The sequence below is a fragment of the Schistosoma haematobium genome, chromosome 1 (assembly GCF_000699445.3).
Source record: "Schistosoma haematobium chromosome 1, whole genome shotgun sequence".
NCBI lineage: Eukaryota > Metazoa > Platyhelminthes > Trematoda > Strigeidida > Schistosomatidae > Schistosoma > Schistosoma haematobium.
In genome coordinates, this window is record NC_067196.1 from 25,021,883 (window position 1) to 25,041,538 (window position 19,656).

Here is a 19,656-nt window from a genome sequence, read left to right on the forward strand (position 1 = left end):
ATGCTTAGAGATTCGTGTTAACTCTCTCTCTCTCCCCCTATATATATCGCCAATAAATCAGATTATTACTCCGCAGTATGAACCAAAACCTGGAGTAGAAATGTGTATAATCAATGCTTATTTTTTCCAATCCAGAAACTTTTTGTCAGGATTGATTTCAGTTCGCAGCACGAAATTCTCATTAAACTTACCAATAAGAAATCTAAATATTTACAACCATACCGTTCATTGTATTTACGAATTTAGAATTAGCTGAATAGAAAGAACTGGGATGAGTGCTTCTTGATGATTTAATGAGCAAGTTTCCAGGAAATTAGAGATAGAGTAGAGTTAAAAATATAAATTATCGGAGTCTAACTTAGAGTTCTAGATGCACCATTGTTATAAACCCGAAAGGTCCATGGTTTAACCTTTTGTAATTCTTTGAGCGTACACTGTTGAATTTTCTCAGAATAGTACGAACAAGTCGTTCAGTGACTTATGCGACTATCCAGATAATATTAATTTTGGGACGAACAAGATCTTTCAATAGGATTTTATGACAGCAAACTACCTAAATAATCTTTACTATTTATTTGTTCATATCTACAGGTTGCATCATTCTGCAAGCAAACTTTTATGATAATCAAAGTAAATTTACTTAAAGTACTCGTATTAGAATTTAATACATATCACTGATGTAATGTAGTCGTTTTACCGTTAGTTCTAGTCACGTTATTGAGAGCAAAGAAATAGGCACACGATTTATCTTAGCAATGCCAATTATTTTATTAAAGATCATTTTAAACGGAACAGTCGTCAGTTAATTAGTATTGTACCTCGTTGTTTAGATCTTAGTGATAACAATTATATATCTATGCATGGTGATTAAGTGTAACTTTTAAATATTTTATTCAAATATTTATACATGTATAATATTCATTAATCAACACAGTTAAATGAATAAATAACCAACACAGTAAAAATTCATTTACATTATTTAGCACAAACCAAAAATTTACGAAATGAATGAACTACGTACAAACTGATTTGATGCCATATGGCATACATATTAAATACGCTTCATATATTTTAGGTTTAGAATATAAATGAACAGGTCACTTTCATTGTATCGGTAACATACGTATCTATTGATCTAATTGGAACTAAATGTCGCTGTTATCGTGATAGGCCATTTACTGTATGGTTGATTTGAATACTAATTCATGTCGGACAGGTAAAATATAGATGTTGCAACCCGCTTTAGTTTACACTAGTCATGCAAAACAGAATGTATTTAAATATATATGTGCAAACACCTCTATACGTTTAAACTAATTAATGCTGCACACAGGTTATCAGTACAGTCGGTGTTGTGACGCATAATGAGAACATTTTCACTCATATTGTAATGATTTTAGTGTAAATCACACAACCAAATTCGGGCCTTATGAAACACCAGTAGAACTTAAACGGAATAAATTCTGGACAGTCAAAACTCTAAACTTATTGATTCAATGTGAATTGATGGAAAATTTCAATGTATTCTAGAATAATAACTATTGATCAGTGAACATGTTATGAAATCATTGCTGTTCTGAGAAATAAAGGCGATTGTTTAATGTAGATTTTAGATTTCCGACTGACACATCACTAATAAATACCCTGAAATCCTTGAAGAACTTTTCGAATTTTCTGATATGTCAAAAACTTGATTTCGGTTATGAAAAAGAAGCTTTACTAGTTATCTTGATTGCCAATCACAGTAATTCGCTTCGTATTATTGAGTTATTTAGATTCTGAGTTAACTAATATAGTTAACCATACAACGTTTCCAAGTTATCGTCAGTAAACTTATTCATTTTTAAGGAACTTGTAAATATATAGTAAAATAATTCTTGACACAGATGTAATAATTTCTTTTGAAACTGCCGGAACAATGTAATGATGAATAGATGGTCTGTTTTTTATGATTAAAATAACTTTTGTAGGCCTACATTTCAGTATACGTAATTTGGTGCCACCGCTTATTTTGTAATGTGTATAAGAACATAAAATTAATTAGCAAGTGTTGGTAAAGTTTAACTACGGAGGATTTTAAATTATTTTAATATTTTGACATTCCTTGATGCTAAAGCAAAATTGGTAGATAACTATAAGTTTTCTGATAGATGATTAGAATGTACTATACCAAATATAGAAAAAATCTAATTCCAGTCAGGTTAATGAGGAACTACTGTTAGTGTTATAGAATATAATGAAACAATTGTTTCATTCTCAGTGAGTTACGACTAATAATAACTCACTATGAAAACCACCTTCATAATTACTTATCATGATATTGTTCACCATTGTAAAATCCTAACTATGGTGTATTTGTGTAGTTAGTTAGATTATATATTTAAGTGTCAAATGTATCACATTTAATACAAAGCTATTTAATGTGAACAGTATTCCAAAGTATAAGATTATAACTACTGCACTCTAAAATCCTTGAATATGATCTCCAAAAATGTCATCAGGAAATACAGTTTAAAAATATCGGAATAAAGAAAAACTGATTACCTACATTTCATTTACTTTTAATATTGATTTGACTATTATGAATGTCTTAAACCCTTGGTCACGTATTGATTTCTACAAAACTCTTAGCATCAATCAAAATTAAACAGTCTTCATCAATAAATTAATAGTCTGGGGATATCTGATTACAATTTTTAAAGGCAGTTTATCAAATTTAATTTTTGTGCGTAGAATACTAAGTTTTACCTTTTAACAATAGGTTGCCTTGTGTTTAATGTTAGGTGGTTGGATATGGTTGGCAAGATCTACCAAGACATGGAATTAATGCTTGTTTGAACTCGTTAAAAAGACATACCTCTAATATTAAGGGAACTGGTGACGCTTTTGGTATTCGAACCCTTACTAACTAAATCAATAGTCTGAAACATTACGTTTGACTGGACTCCACAAAATTTCTGTTTTCATGAAAAATCCTCACATCATATTGATGATGTAGGGGTCCAGTGGTACAGAATATCATTATTTGTATCTTTATAAATAAAATCCGTGAATATTGGATAAGATTGTTAAAATGACTACTTTTTGTGTGAATGTGGATAGTTTATGTAACATTTTACTGTTTGCTCAAATCCAGTATTGTCTACTATTCATTATCAAGCGCGAGTTAGAATACAAGTCAATGGCTATTTTGTTGAAGTTTTCATTGTCTATTCTATGAACAGTAAGAAATGTCTGATCATCAACTGAAATCTATTTAGATTATGCACCGTTATGTGGTCGTGTGTGGTTCATGTGAAGAAGTCCACATATAATGAAAGTAACCCATGGAGTAAGTGATGAAGAATTAAGACAGTTCAGCAACAGTGATTTTTTTTTGACGGTATCATTTACTCAGGCTGTAAAATCTTATAGTTAGTTTATAACAAAAATAGTCTATTGAAAATAGGAGGATTATTAAATCATGTCATGTGTCAAAGAAAGTTGCTTAATTATAAATAATTGGGAAAGATAATGAGATGAAATCAAATTTAAAAAGAATAATTGTCCACTTAATTTATATGAAAAAGGTGAAGAACAAATTTAAAACGTGAAGGTGATTTTAACGAATAATTAAGGTTAAGGAGATTTAAGACATTCGAAGAATGTAATTAAATCAAATTACCGTCTATGAAAATTAAGTGTTAGGACTGGGGATGAATGATGGTTTGAACGTGTCTCTTTTGAATTCAGTGTTCAGGTTTGAAAATATATATTGATATTGCCTCTGCAGTGCATAAGTTATTAATTCGGTCTCCCTTCGAACCAAATCTGCCTGTATGAATGATTTTAAAAGAATTACCACGTAATCGAAGTCCACAAAATGTTTTAATATTGAACTGTTGATTGATTAACATTCACCTTTCGAAAGCCTTACACGATAATGTTCCGAGATGAGTTTGAATTTCGTCAAACAATTCTTCGGAATTTCTGCATCAGTATTGTCCTTGAACACAACGTTCGTGAAGAGTCTTCTTACGAACTATGTGACGTTTTTGAATATTGTAATTTGGGTTCCATGTTTCGCTCAGCAAACCAAGATAGATAAGGATATCTGTAGAAAGTTGAATAATTCCACATCTATCATGTCTTTTGAGCATATTCGCCTAACCCTTGATGATAAAGATTGAACTGAATCTCTTTTTCTGTTTAAGGGGACCCAGCTGTAGAAATTCGTGTATTGTCCATTCCACGATGACCTCTGTAATGTCCCATCTTATCTTCTGTTTAATAAGACACCTAAAAAATAAGAATTTGAGTTATTCTTCAAAGTCCAGGAATCTATTTTGAAACAACTATTGGTACCCCTACTTTCGAATGGTTCGTTAGCTGATGTCGAACTTTAGTGATAACAACCTTTACATTGAGGAACCTCCAAAAATAACCATTTAATTATTTATGGCTAGCTTCGACACAAACTCCCTTAGTTCTAAATGAAAGGCTATGAAGTGTGGGATCTAACCATGTAAGATTTGTTACAAATATCACCGACAGGATTGGATGATGAAAATGATACATGGATCATTTGATTCTAACTCATAGTATCGAAGATATACTACCCACTGTAAAACTTGGAATTTATGAGTTCGATCGCTGATTGCGTGTGAGTGCATACTACTGAGGGTTCTGTATTGAAAACCATCTTTTAAATAAATGGTGCAGTTTGATGCATCCTACTTAATACAGTGAATTTTCTTTTGACTCGAAGCTTAATAGTGTGAAATTGAATGGAGTGCTTCAGAGCTATATTTTTCACTCATGAACTAGTCATTTTGTTGTCTGATATTCTTTTGCGAGTGAGTAATTATAATAATTGTCAGTAAGCAATCTAACATCAGTGCATGCTGATCAATAAATAAGTTTCATCATCCATTCTGCGATTCGATATCCGTTAACAGCATATTGGATATGTCACTTGGTTATAAGTGTATAATAACCAATCACCGTAAAGATAGTTGCAACTTCAATAAATCATAAGGACTGAACATGACAGCTCAAATTTACCATGTCAGTTTCAGTTTGTTTGTTAAATTTTGTTTTACCCTTCAGACACAGTTAGTTGATCGAGCCTCAGACAAAACTCATTAGTATGTTATGAAAAAAATCATTAAATCGACTAAATCTTGAGCGCCATTCACATGTTATGAACGCAGTTTCGTCTGTAGTTAGTAAATTCAAAGTTAAAATATAGAAATAAAACTCGGCTAATTAATCATTAGGTCAGTATTTTACATTTGATGTAAGTGGCAACAGTTAATGAGGGAAATTTTTGCGATAGATAACTCCGGGTTGTTACGTGATTCAACTTACGATATTCTATATTACTTTTATGAAAATAAAGACCTACTTTAGATGTCTGTGGTCTTATAACAAAAAAAATGCTGTAATTCTTCATACGTAGAAAAAAAGTCTTGAAGTTCCATTGGAATTATTAATTAGAGTAAAGATTATTGTATACGGTTCACATTGTCTACGGCAGCTAAGTAATCACAGGTTTTGTATTATCACTGTAACCTCAGACTACAGACTTATGGCGCATAAGACTTACAGAAATGACATCAAATTTTTGTAACAATTCTTTAAAAAACTCTTACATGCTTTTGCTGAGGTGATAACATAACTGGCAGGAATTCACTTCGTCAATTAATAACAAATTCATATATTTTATTTGAATATTTCAGTTTTCATTCATTATTTAATTATTTCTCGTACGGTAAATTGTTCCCAGGCACCCATCATGTATTGGGTCTTTAGAAATTAAGAATATTTATTCTAAGTTATACTAGTACTCACCTGACAGCCAATTAATCGATCTGTAATTTTCATAATTTACATAAGTATAACATCTTTGATACATATGTGGTTACTCTGATACTTGTTAATGCCTCACAGATAACTAATCCGACCTGAAATGGAGTGATTTGTTATGAATAATAATACGATGATGAAAATTTCATAGTGGAAAGTATCTCTAAAATATTGCGGATATGAACTATAAATAACACTGATATCTATTGTAACTAGTATTGACTATCAATTAATCGGAGAGAATTTATTGCCAAATTAGTTCGATTTGGTAATTTTGTACATCATATTGATGGAACAGTAATGGAAATATTGTGACTGACATGTATACATAGTACTGATAATTTTCATAACATTATTTGGTAAATATACTCAATATTATATCAGATAATTTGGACTATTACATAAAGAGAAATATAGACTGGTCAATTTATGACATTAATATATTTTCATTTATAGAGTTTCAAATTTCAGATACTAACGTGGAATTTTCGTAATATAGAATTAAAGAACAGAAGTGTAAACAGATCTGGTCGATGAAAAACAAATTTATTTCACTCAATATTTCAGTATATAACGTGTATTTTTGCATTTTGATGATTTGAGAAGTTCAAGATTGTTATTTAGAGAGTAAAGCGACACGTATTTTATCAGCATAACATTTATTGAACTTTCTGATCACATATTGTTACATAACCGTTGGAACGTAGAATAGATTTTTTACGTACTCGTTCATATTCTTATGAAATCTGAAGACTTTCGGAAATCAAAACGAATAAGGCCAGTTGTCCCGAAGATTTTACTGCACTAAATCCATTTAGTTGAAATTGAATAAATCCATTTCGTAACCGTTGGAAATTTGGCAGGTAGCATAATTAGTCGATGGATTGATTAGTCATAACTTTATTTAGGATTTTTGACGTCAATCGGTAATCTTCTGTTACTGGGTAGTTACCATTGATGAAATTGGATTTTTTTCGTTACATGTCTCGAATTGACCAAAGCTTAGAACATAGACAGTTGTATTCGTGATCAGTGGTTGAAACTTATTGTTTTCTCCTCTTGATATGAAGAGTCTGGGTTTAGTTTCTTTCAGGGTTATGGGCACATATTGTTAAGAGTTCTCAGAAGACAATGAGACAAGTAACCAGTGCTCTGTTATTTTCAGTAGTTTACCAGCACATATATAAGGTCTTGGCAACAAATACCTTCAAACCATGCAAACCTATTCCGGAAACATTCACGTAAATTAAATCGTAACTATATTTTAATAACTGCGCTACACAACCATGGGGAATACTCACTTGAATTATTTCTAACCAAGCTTTACAATTACAATGATCGAAAGTGCGTATTTATTTGGTCTGTAATCTATTGGATATATATAAAACGCTGTATGTAATTTCATTCTGATGTGAGTAACTGTATAATATGATCACTAGGCTACTGTAGTTATATACCAGTCTGTTAATTTAATAGAATAAATCTAGTTAATCAAATGTACCTGATAGGAAAAAACATGAAAGCGTGTAGTTCGATTATTTATTTTGGTTCACAGAACACTCAATATAAAGTTTACCTACTTTACATTTATGATGATGGCAATCGCGATTAATTTTACAATAATTTACAACGAAAAAGTGCATTTATTTTGATGCACGATTATGTGAAACTAATTACAAGACAGATTTCAATCAATTAGGTCATGTCATAGCCAACTGTATTCATAAATTTGACTTCATGACAAACCGATGGCAACTTACGTTAGGTCAATGTAAATCATGATCTGTCATGTGCTATCTTGGTTTTTCGCACGTATTTACTTAGTGTCGCGTCATTAAAAGCATAAATACTTTGTGAACCAGTATTGGCCTGTATGTAAACAAAATTACAGTGATATCATTACACGATACCACTAAGATTAATCTTTATTCTCTGTTTGTTAGGCCTATGATAACTGTTTAGTTGAATAATTAGCGATTGGTATGCTAGGTCAGCTGTTTAAATGAAATTCCATCTTTGTTATTTACTTACTCTCTACTCTTCCAAATCTCTATCTCCCGTTCACTTCTTTCCTCAGAATTGAATCTTTAATCAAAAATCATTTATATAATCAATTCAAGTGGATTATGTCTACATATGCAAGTATACAGTATTTCATAGATTGATTATTTTTCAGCAATCCTGTTGCGAATTCATTCGTATAAGCTTGAACGTCTAAAGTGCATTAGTGATTGAATCGTCAATTGTGTTTTTTTAACATAATTTTTACAAAATAACTACGACTTAATACAAGATTATACTATCAAATTTTAGTTCCAAGTTGATATGACATAAAATGTTATCGAAATAGGAAGATAGAGAAAATTACCAAATGTGTGTTACATATGAGAATTAAACACAATATACAAAAGTCAATTCTCAATGTGAGTACTAAAAAAGTGTATTTTATGATTAGTATAAACTTTTGTCAAGATTGTTACATCATTGAAATGCCGATTGAATAAATCTTTAATTGGGCTAAATGATCTCCTTAAATCCATCTGTTACCTCCCCCCATCAACTATCTAACCACGGCATAGTTGGTATCAAGGCATCTGTTCAACATGTCATTATGAAAACTAAGATTGACCAGTTGAGTTTCACAGATTTACAAGATAACGTATGTTTAAGTAGTTTTTAGACCTACTAACAACTATAATTGATTTGGTATTGGAATCAATGTTAACAGTTATTATAAATATGGTCTAACTTAAGTCTATTGTAAACCATATGAAACTGGTAGTTTGTCAAAAAGAATCAAAGTTAATAGGAACCTATCAAGAACGATATTAACTTCAAGTTATTAGAATAAAAACTAAGAATTATCACGGTACACTTTAATAAGTTTTACAATAACAGTTTATAATTAGTTATTAGAAATGAAATTATTCAGTCATTCGGTTTAATTCAGGAGTCATAAGTTATTTGATAATGCCAGTTACTTCCTTCATGTAAGCAAATAGTTTATGAAATCTTTAGAATCACATGAAATCAATTCCTAATCCTATGTGAGATATTTACTAGAATTAACAGTTGTGTTGAATTTAATAATCAATTCGGTAATCTATGAAGTACACTTACCTTCATAATATATACCTTTAACTATCCGCTAAACAAAAGTTCAACAGAATCTTATTTCAATAATGTAATTGTTTTAATCTTTCTTATTTATTACGTGTCATTATTTTTCTCTTATCTAGTTTAACGTAATTATGAAGAAATCTTGTTCGATTAATAAAAGTCAACAAACGTTGTCATAGATTTTCCATGAGATAATTTACTGTAAGTCTAAAGATTAACAAATAGATACATTAAAATGTTTGAAATTGTGCTTTAATTGATTATAACGAGATCCTAAAACTTGCTTGTTGATCGATTTTCACAGATGTAGGTAGGCTGTTTACCTAAGAACTGTCTACCAATCTTCAGTGATAAACAAACATCAGAAGAACAAAAAAAAATACATGATGATTGTTTTGTAATTTAGTGAATAAAATACACAGGTACAAAGGTATTAAAACCTGTAAAATGCGAACAAATTGATATGAAGTGATTAAACGTATGACAATATAAGATTCATTCAGTGAAAAAGTATATAAACCCGGTTTCCAAAAGTGTATCAGATCAACAAGAATAAACTAATTAATCAATTAAATTACATGGCCGGTTGGTTTGAAGATTTTTTTCCAGTATAACCATCATTAACACTACACAAAGATTAGGAATAGATCGTAAAAATAAGTAAAATGTATCTTTTATACATTAGTTAACAAATTTTGCAATTGATTATGTAATTGAAAAATGTATCTGATTCCTTTTCTTGTTCAACTAGTTATTTCAATAAAAACAAAAGTGGTTCTTTTCAAACGATCACAAATAAAACATGATTTTTCGTTATTATTTACTTTTGTTAATATCAAGTTAAAGTATAAAAGCTATATATATATCAAAGAAATTTATTGGGCTGTATGCTTTTTGCTTGTTGAGGATACATAAAGCATACATTTTTTCCGAATCAGTGAACTCGTTAGCACATTCAAACGATTCAGTTTTCTCTGTGTTATACGAAATGCAAGAGTAACAAATTTTACAGGTTAATTTTGGTTCGATAGTTGCATTTTATTGACACTATTATTACTATAATTATTATTATTATTACATAGTAACAAATATTTGATAAGATACTTTATGAAAGCTGATCAAGTGAATGTCAACAGATAAATCAGTTTGCTATAAGTTGAAAATAGAAGAAAATAACCTAACAAGAAAAATGTTGGACAAATAGGAATGTAACAAATATTTCTACCGTATACCCTTATTTGCCAATACCAACGTCATTTCATGGTTGGTATAATGAAAGTTTAACAATGTAAATTATGAATTTAGGGGAACGAAAAACTTCCAATAACATTTACATGAGTTATGAATATTTTCATTGTTTCGAAACTCTCAACATCAGTCAAATCTATTGAGATAGTAATCATAAGTAATCAGTAAGTGGTTTGAGAGCAGTTAGAGATAAAGCAAATTGTTTTCAGTATCATACATACCAATGAGGTTTTCTATTGTGCAGAAGATCTTTTACACTTTCCTTCCTTCCTCTTTGACTTTAATCAACCACTATAGTGTTTGCTTCTTTTAAGTCATTGACATATTACATTATATAACTTTTATCAACCAACACTATTCTCAGTTAATGTGAATACTATCAGAATGTACATTAATTACATTTCTGTTCTACATAAATAAATACTACTAAATTGAATGATCTAGGACAATTTGATTTGAGTTAAGTATTCGAGATCCACTATCATTCTTCTAATATTCTATTGTAGTTTGTTGACTGTTTCTACATTAGATTATGTTTAACTTGAGATTATCATATTGATCATTCGTGTAGCATTAAAATGATTATCAAAATAATATTTACTCCTTTTAATCTATCATTAAGATATTTGAATTAATCTTTATTCATTCAACATATTTAATTGAATTTCCAATTGAGGATACGATAGAACTAATTCAATATAGTACTACATTTCATGTTTATTGTTATCAAGAATAATTCCATGCAAATAATCAAACATTAATCATCAAAGTTTAATAAGTTTTTTCTTTAAAAAAAAATTGGAGTCTATGTCACCAATGAGAAAATTATTTCTAGTTTTAGTTTAAACAAGTCAGATTATTACTGATTGCATTATAATCAAATTTGAACTATAAAAGCTTTAATACTTTGTATGATTTCATAAGGAACTCGGCTTTCACCATGAAGCGTCATAATTCTTCTAAATGAAGACCTTCTAACTCCCAGGGCAGAGTTAAAATGGTTTGGATTATTTTTTCTGGTAAGCGTTTTTTTAGCGAGTTAGTTTTCTACGGGATGGGGACGCTAACCCCATGCCCAACCCTCCTCCTTTACCCGGGTTTGGGACCGGCAGCAACCCTATAAGAGCTACAGGCGGATCGGCAAAGCAAGGGTCGCATTCCTACAATTGAAGAACATATGGAACTCAAAACAACTTTCAACCAATATCAAAGTAAGAATCTTCAATACGAACGTCAAGGCAGTTCTACTGTATGGAGCTGAAACTTGGAGAACTACAACAACCACAATCAAGAAAGTACAAGTATTTATAAATAACTGTCTACGCAAGATACTCAACATCCATTGGCCGGATACCATCAGCAATAGCCTTCTGTGGGAGAGAACAAACCAACTTCCAGCTGAAGAAGAAATTAGGAAAAGACGATGGAAATGGATAGGACATACATTACGCAAATCGTCAAACTGCATCACGAGGCAAGCCCTAACTTGGAATCCTGAAGGGAAGCGAAAAAGAGGAAGGCCAAAGAACACATTGCGTCGGATAATAGAAGCAGATATGAAAACGATGAATTACAACTGGACGGAGCTAGAAAGGATTGCCCAGAACAGGGTTGGATGGAGAATGCTGGTGAGCGGCCTATGCTCCTTCACGAGGAGTAACAGGCGTAAGTAAGTAAGTAAGTAAGTAAGTAAGTATGATTTCATAAGGAAAGCTAAATAATCATAAGAAAAAAAGTTTATTTATAAAACCAGATAATTAGTGCATTAAAACAAAACTCTATATAAAATGATCTAATTCATAAAATATTCTATATTATTATTATCCTTCGTTTTGTACAATAAGTATATCGTTACAAAGTCATTCACGCAAATAGCTGAATTTTGGTTGTTCATTAAACCGACAAAGGAGTGATTTTATCAGTTCTATTTCACCTATAAGCAAAAATGTGAATTTCGTTATTCAGTTGATGGAGTATTACTAAATGTACGCCTGACTGCATTGTAAACATGCTTGTATGTCGTTTGGTAGTGCAACTAATCCAATCAACTGAAGAGATTAGGGCGGAATGTCGATTCCTGTATGAATTCTGCATTTAAAATAGCCAGGCTTGAAAAAAGATCGATAGGGTCAGAGAAAACAGTAAAACTGTGTGAGCCATAACCCGGAGAGAAAACGCATCCTACATTCTAAATCAGGCAGATTTTTAGTTCTGAGGGGAGAGACATTTATGATAAACTATAGAGGATAAGATCAATCGTGACCTAAATAGAGAAAGGTAGAAATTCTGTTGCACTAATGGAAAGAATTTAGGTGGAGCCGTAAGGATAGTCACACACAAAGAAAACAGCCATTAATTCAGAAATGAAAATATATGAACAGAAAACAAGCAGATTTAGGATAAGTAGACATTGTTTGGATGTCAAAACATTTCTACTTCACGATTTAGAAACAAATTATCTCTGGAGAATTAAAGGAAAGTAAATGTAAAAAAAGAAATAGCTCGATGATTTCTCTCGTGAATGACTTTCCCACCTAAGAATTAGATTATGTCACATGGTAGAGATAACATATTTCAAACGAAAGACATGAAATAATATAGGGAATAAAAAGCGACTGACTTCAATAGACAAAGAGTAAGGCTCATAAAGTTAAGATGATAAGTACAGAGTGATGTAAGAGCAAAAAAGCAAGATAAATAGCTAATTACCCTTGAAGGAATATAGATAACAGTGAATAATGTAACATGAAGGACAGTATTTAATATTCATTTTATGACTTCACTAATTCAGCATGTTAGAAACAAATTTACAATTTTAAGTGCATATTTTATTTTTTCGTCTTATGTAGACGTGATTCATTTAAAATATACTCATCTGATGTATTTCCTTGTCATTTGATGAATTGTGCTTTCTAATAACCTATTTTAGTAAGGAAATAAAATAAATATTTGAATTTGGAACCAAATAATAAGTGTCAGTCAGTCAACAACAATGTAGAACTTCGTACGTACGTACATCAGTCCAAGTTGCCATACCACATTAACGCAGAGATGCAGTCGTCGATTCAAATCCCGTAGTGGTAGAGGTGGTAAGGGTATAAGCAGTAATCGGAAAGATTAGGGTTTGAAGATGTTATTCAAGAAGTATAATCCAGTGAAATAAATTTGGAAAGAGAAAAAACAAGGGACATGAAAAATTCAGAAGATTAGAATCTGCGAGAACACAAAGAGTGGATGCACCTGCGCCATTGTAAACGATTTTGAGCCATGTCATTCAGGGTCTCTAACCATCGGTTCCTATCGTCTCGCGGATCCCAACCAAGTAGTCTACACCTACCAACATGGCTCAGTTCACTTATCAGTAACTTCATGGATTTGTGCCGTGTTTTGGTCTGGCCGCCCCTAGCTTTCTTTCAACCTACTCCTACACCATAAAACATCGCGCATCGAGGCAGTCGGTGGTTGGGCATACGTAACGTGTTCCAGCCATCTCAACTAATGAAGTTTCACTACGTCATCAATTGATTTGCCATCCTTACCTAGTACCCGTTTCCTAACAACTGCATTACTTACTCGATGGTCCCAGGATATATGAGCAATGCTTCGAAGACACCTATGATCAAATACTAGTAACCTACGAATATCCTCTACTCTTGCCAGCCATGTTTCACTGCCATAAAGTAGGACAGAACAAACTGCTGCGCAGTAAACAGGCCCTTTGGTTGGTAGACGAATATCTCGCCTACTACATAAATGACGCAAGTTGACAAAAGCTAGTCAAGCCTTCTGTATCCGTACTGAGATTTCGTCACTCACCAGACCAAAAAGGCTGATCAGACTTCTAAGATAAGTGAAATCTTGAAGCAAAATTTTGCATTTCGAGGGGGGAAATCGCATCCTGAACATGTATGCATTGCTGCTTACGGTGGTCAGAAGACTGCATATTGTCAGCGTCTTCACCAAATAGAACTATGTCATCAGCATATTCTAAGTCAACAAGTGAACCTCCCGGTAAAAGTTCAACTCCTGGAAATTTAGATGGGAAAAGTGTTATCTCTAAAAGCACTTCAATGACAAAGTTAAACAAGAATAGAGAGAGTGGACAGTCCTGACGAACACCACTTGAAGTAATCAATTCTGATGACAGTTCGCCATAAGCTCTCACTCTAGCAGTTGTGTTCGAGTAGAGAGCCTGTATGAGGTTAATGTACTTCTTTGGTACTCCTTTCAGTGACAAACACTGCCATAGAACCTCACGATCAACAGAGTCAAATACCGCCTTAAGGTCGAGAAATACTATTATTGTAGGACGTCTGAATAAGTGTTTATTTCCTAGGACCTGACGTAGTGTGAATATCTGGTCTATACAGCCACATCCCGGTCGGAAACCAGTCTGGTGTTCTCTAGTCTGCTCTTCAAGAGCAGATTGTCACAAGAGGACTTTTTTCCTTTCTTATAGACTGGCACAATCAGTGATTTAGATCAGTCAGATGAGATTACATTCAGTTCCCAGATCCTACCTAAGAAATCAGTCAATCTCGCTGTTAATACTGAACCGCCATACTTAGAAATCTTAGGGGTAAACCTGTCGGGGCCTGCTGCTCTCCCTCGCTTTAGATTTCCTATAGCTTTTTCAATTTTGTAAAGAGTTGGAAGATTTACATCAACTTGCCATTCAGGTAGACTGGAGATGGCAGGAAAGCGAAGTGCGGCTGAAGGCCAGTTGAACTGATCCTTAAGGTGTTCTGCTCATCAGTCCAATCTACTGGATTGAGAGTGAATAATATGCCCATCTTTTTCCGAGATAGTTTCTCTGACATTTGGATTCCTAATACCGGTTTCCTTGGGATCAAACTGTTAGAGAAACTATCTCGGAGAAAGATGGACATATTATTCGCTCTCAGTCCAGGAGATTCAAGTATTGTATGGAGAATTTTTCGGTAATGACTAATTTCAAGGCAAACTGTTCAATTCCTCATGCTAAATTACATTTGGAAGATTTCATTCATTTCGGAAGTAGGTCAGTTGTCATCAGTTGTGATAGGTGATCGTCCCACTGTGTCTGTACTTGTAAATATGGACGGCTGAACTCCAACTAAGTTGTTCTAAAGTTACCGCTCTCGTAATGGAGTCCGAAGGATTTGAGTTTTATCCCGCGTTGAGTTGTAAGTGTGAACTTTACAGTAGGCATACACTCGCTTAAACAGCCACATAATGCTATCTGGTTTTTAATAGTTTTTCTGTTTGTGACATGTGTTTTCGTAAAAGCCGTTTATCGACTGTCTAAACAAACATGTATAGTAATGAATGGGTTATTTTAGGTATGCCCCCAAATGCCCTGGTACGACCGAGAGTGGGGAGAGTCCGCTCTCGCTCTCCAAATGCTCCCACATAGCTACGCGTATACAGCCTCTGTCAGGGAAGTCCTACTCACTGCCTTCTCGTGGTGAGGGTGTTGTTTACGGAGTTGGGAGGACGGAAAGCGGATGTCCAACGCTTTAACCGAGGTGGTGGATACGGGGAGTCCATCTAGGGGAGTTGGAAAACCCTGAATACAAACCAATGGTGCACATGAGCTCTAGTACCCTGAGGGAACATGTGGCGTATGAACCAATCGTTGGTCACCGGCTACCATAGGGCTGCATCTCCTTACGATGCTCCACTGCCTTGTGGATCGGATCTTTAGGTTGAAGGCTCTGGGTGTGGTCTCCTAAGGAAACCATCTGCTTCGGTTTGGGCACCCGGGGAGTATCACAGCCCTCACACATGTCAAATGAGGTCTGTGTGGCGCACATGTATTTGGTGCCTCCTTGTACCAATATCTGTGTGTTAAAATAAATAAATATTTTAGGTATCCATTCAGCTTACAAATTATTCGAATATCTTTCAATTCTGTATTGAGATAGTAATTTGCTAGTTGTTGGCTTACTTCATCTAGTACATGTTATTAAATTTCCTGGTTAATAATTATCTCCAAAGGATTCAGTGAACACTTTGGAGACTTATACAGCTTGTTGAAAAATCAAAACTACATACAAATGGTAGATAAACACGAAGATTCAAACTGAGTCATTTCCTTATCCAAATATATTATATGACCAATGTTCTGTTTATATGAAATCCTGTTCAGAGGATGAAGTAATGAGTTATAGGTTGAAGTTAAGTCAGTAAAACAAATTTAAAAAGATAAAACTGTTAGGCTGGAGGTACTGATGATCAGAAAAGTCTAATTAAATCTGATTATCCAGGTATTTAGAAAAGTACCGAAAGTTTGCGATAAAAATATATAGATGGTTTTGAAATATATGGATAATAACTGTTATAAGTATAACTACATTTTTGTGAATATATATAAAGAAGATGGCAATTAAACATTTAGAGTAGACGGGAAATGTTTGGGAAAAAATTTAGTGGTTTATTTGGATAAAAATAACATCACATCTCTTTTACAGTTGTGATTCTCAATATGGAGGTAGTAATAAGTTCTAAGGATGAAAGTATATTATCATACATTCTGAGAGGAGAATGTTTGAAGCCAGTTTTTCATCACTTCCTGCGATTAGTTGGAGAAACAAAGAAAAGTAAACATTAGTGAAGTTATTTCGTCCCAATATGAAACTTACCAGAAGTGTGCATAAGGATACACTTTGAATGAAACAATCGTGGTTAAAGCTTATTTTGGTAATAACTGACTAATTTTGAGATGAATTCACAGAATTTTGATGATAATTCGTGGGTAGTGACCTTGAGATGTGCCATTTTAAGTTTTACCCTCTCATACTCATAATCGGAAAGCTATAGATTGAGATGAATCACACTTATGTTTCGTTGTATTGTACAGTAGAATATGAAAACAAAATATTTTAGCAACTTTTCTATCTAATATCACTGGTTGTTTGAACGCGTTTATTGAGATTTGCTTTAGCTTTTATGTGACTGTAGAGACTGTTGCTCTATATTAGCTACTCCAAAACTCGTAATCTGATGAGCGTCAGGTAGTACAAAACCAGAAAACCAACCACAGAGGTTTATGGAAACATGTATTCCATACAACCAATGAAAGTAAAAGAACACAAAAGTAGGGGATTTTGAAACTTGTAGGTAGTAAATCACCATTCAGTCGATAGACAAATAAATAAGGGTGTATATTCATCAAAAGTTCAACTGAATTTTCACGGGTGTATTAAATATGACTGCTACAGCCATATCCAAATTTGTACCTCGAAGAAACTATACAATTCATTAGGTCTGTTTACTATGCTTTTGTAAAGATTGGATCACTTTGGGCCGAACGATTAAATCTTGCAGTTTTTGTCATCTTTCTAGACAACTTCATCAGAACGAAATTCGCATTGTTTATATTTATAGTTCAAAGAGATTAGGCGTGACAGGACAATATTTAACAATTGTTATTATACTTTCTCCTAGTAAATTAACCCGCATAAGATTATGGGATAAGTCAGAATATATAGTGTTGTGACTTAACTTTCATGTAACCTATGTAGAAAAGCATTGATTGATCCTATGAAAACACACGAAACTTATTGCTGTAGATGGGATCTCTATTGTCAGGATTTTACTCAAATATGTACCAATCAGATTGTTTGAAGTGTGTTGTCTGTTAAAGACTGATTTGTGAATGAGAAATACATCGCTCTTAGTAAATTAAGACAATTATTGTACATAAAACATAATTATTGTTGTTATATGAACATTACCCATAAACTAATATGGGTAAACACAGTCCTAAGATCAATAGTGATTTTTAACATTGAGATTTAATTGTGAATGTTTCATTACTGGGTTTGATGATTTGTTCAAGATCTTTGGTCTAAGATGCAAATCTTTATTATTAGATAATTGTAATTAACAAAAAAGAACTTATTTTGACAAAGAGGAATCAAGTTTCTGTTAGTTTATTGTGAGATATTTGATCATTACAGACTGTAATACCTGAAGGTAATATTTATAGAAAATTTTCATTTCTGTGATATGTGATGTAAAAACAGTTCAATCTAACGGATCTTTTACGTACAAAATTAACCACACTAGTGAAACGAGTTTTTTTTCTGCCTTGATGGTTAACGCTTAAAATAACAGTGTATGCTACTGATGGTAATGAGTAGTATGAGATCAATCAACTCAAGTGGGAAGAAAATTATAAATACACTGCTTATCTAATATGTTAGAGATATATCACATTTACAACACAGATTTCCATTCATAAATGAGAAATACCTCTTAATAATTATGAATGAGAAATGATATCTGAATCAAGAGAGTGAAAATAGCATTTTATAAATTATCTGAGGACTAAGATAATTTGAGAAGATCGAGGTGAGTGACATGTCGATTTCAGAATTCTTTAAGAGAAAAATATTAACTAACTTACGCATAGATTCATATGTTAGATAATGAAATTATTCTATCATGCTTTGTAAATCATTTAACAAAGTTACAATTTATGGAGATGAAGTTGATAATGAAGAGAGAAATCAAAAAATGGCATATGAAATAACTGAAGTAAAGATGAAAAGTAGGTTAGGCAGATAAAATTTACAAATATCAAAAGATGTGCACTTAGGGGCGAGTTTAAATCATGTAATTTATATTCAGTCATATGAAACGAATTTCAGCCGGTAACACTAGATACACCTGACTATTTTCTCTACTGAACTAGTTCACTTAACACACCCGACATATAGGACGGCCTTATTTCAACATTGACTATGAGGTTTTCATTAGTTGTACACAAACGTATTTACTAACGACAATTTGTTTCTGTGTGATTTATTGAAACTGTCAATAGTATGTATTCCAGTATCAGTCAACTGATACAATCGATCTAAAAACTTAGTAGTAGTGATTGTGCACTTATGCACCATAACGTTTGACTGACTGATGCGGGCTTATTCAAGACTAGTGTCGTCTTAGTTGGGCTCATACTGAGCGAGAAAATCAACCAGGTCAAACTACATGCTTATATTGAACAAAAATGCACCAGTAACTATATGAGTACATAACTGCACACAAATACGTGGGTGTACGCGAATGTAAATCCACTAAAAAAGATATGCGTGTGTGTGATAGAGTTAATTGATTCAAGTTCACAATGGTGCATTGGTTGAAATTTCAGACCGTCGTCAGAACTAAATCACTGGATCATGAATATGTATATCAATTGAAAAAAAAGAATCAGATTGTAATGGCTTTATTAATATCGAAAATGCATGTCGAACAGAATCGAAAATAAGCAATAGGTAGAAGAAAAGTAATTTATAAAAAAACGCAAAAGGTATTACAAAAAGACGTTGAATATAGCGTTTAAGCAAATATGATGTTAGATAGTGAGTAGAAGTGGATGTAACTAAATCCGTACAATATGTATTCAAACTAAGACTCTTAATTGGCAGACCAGAGAAATTGATTTTGATTCTAACT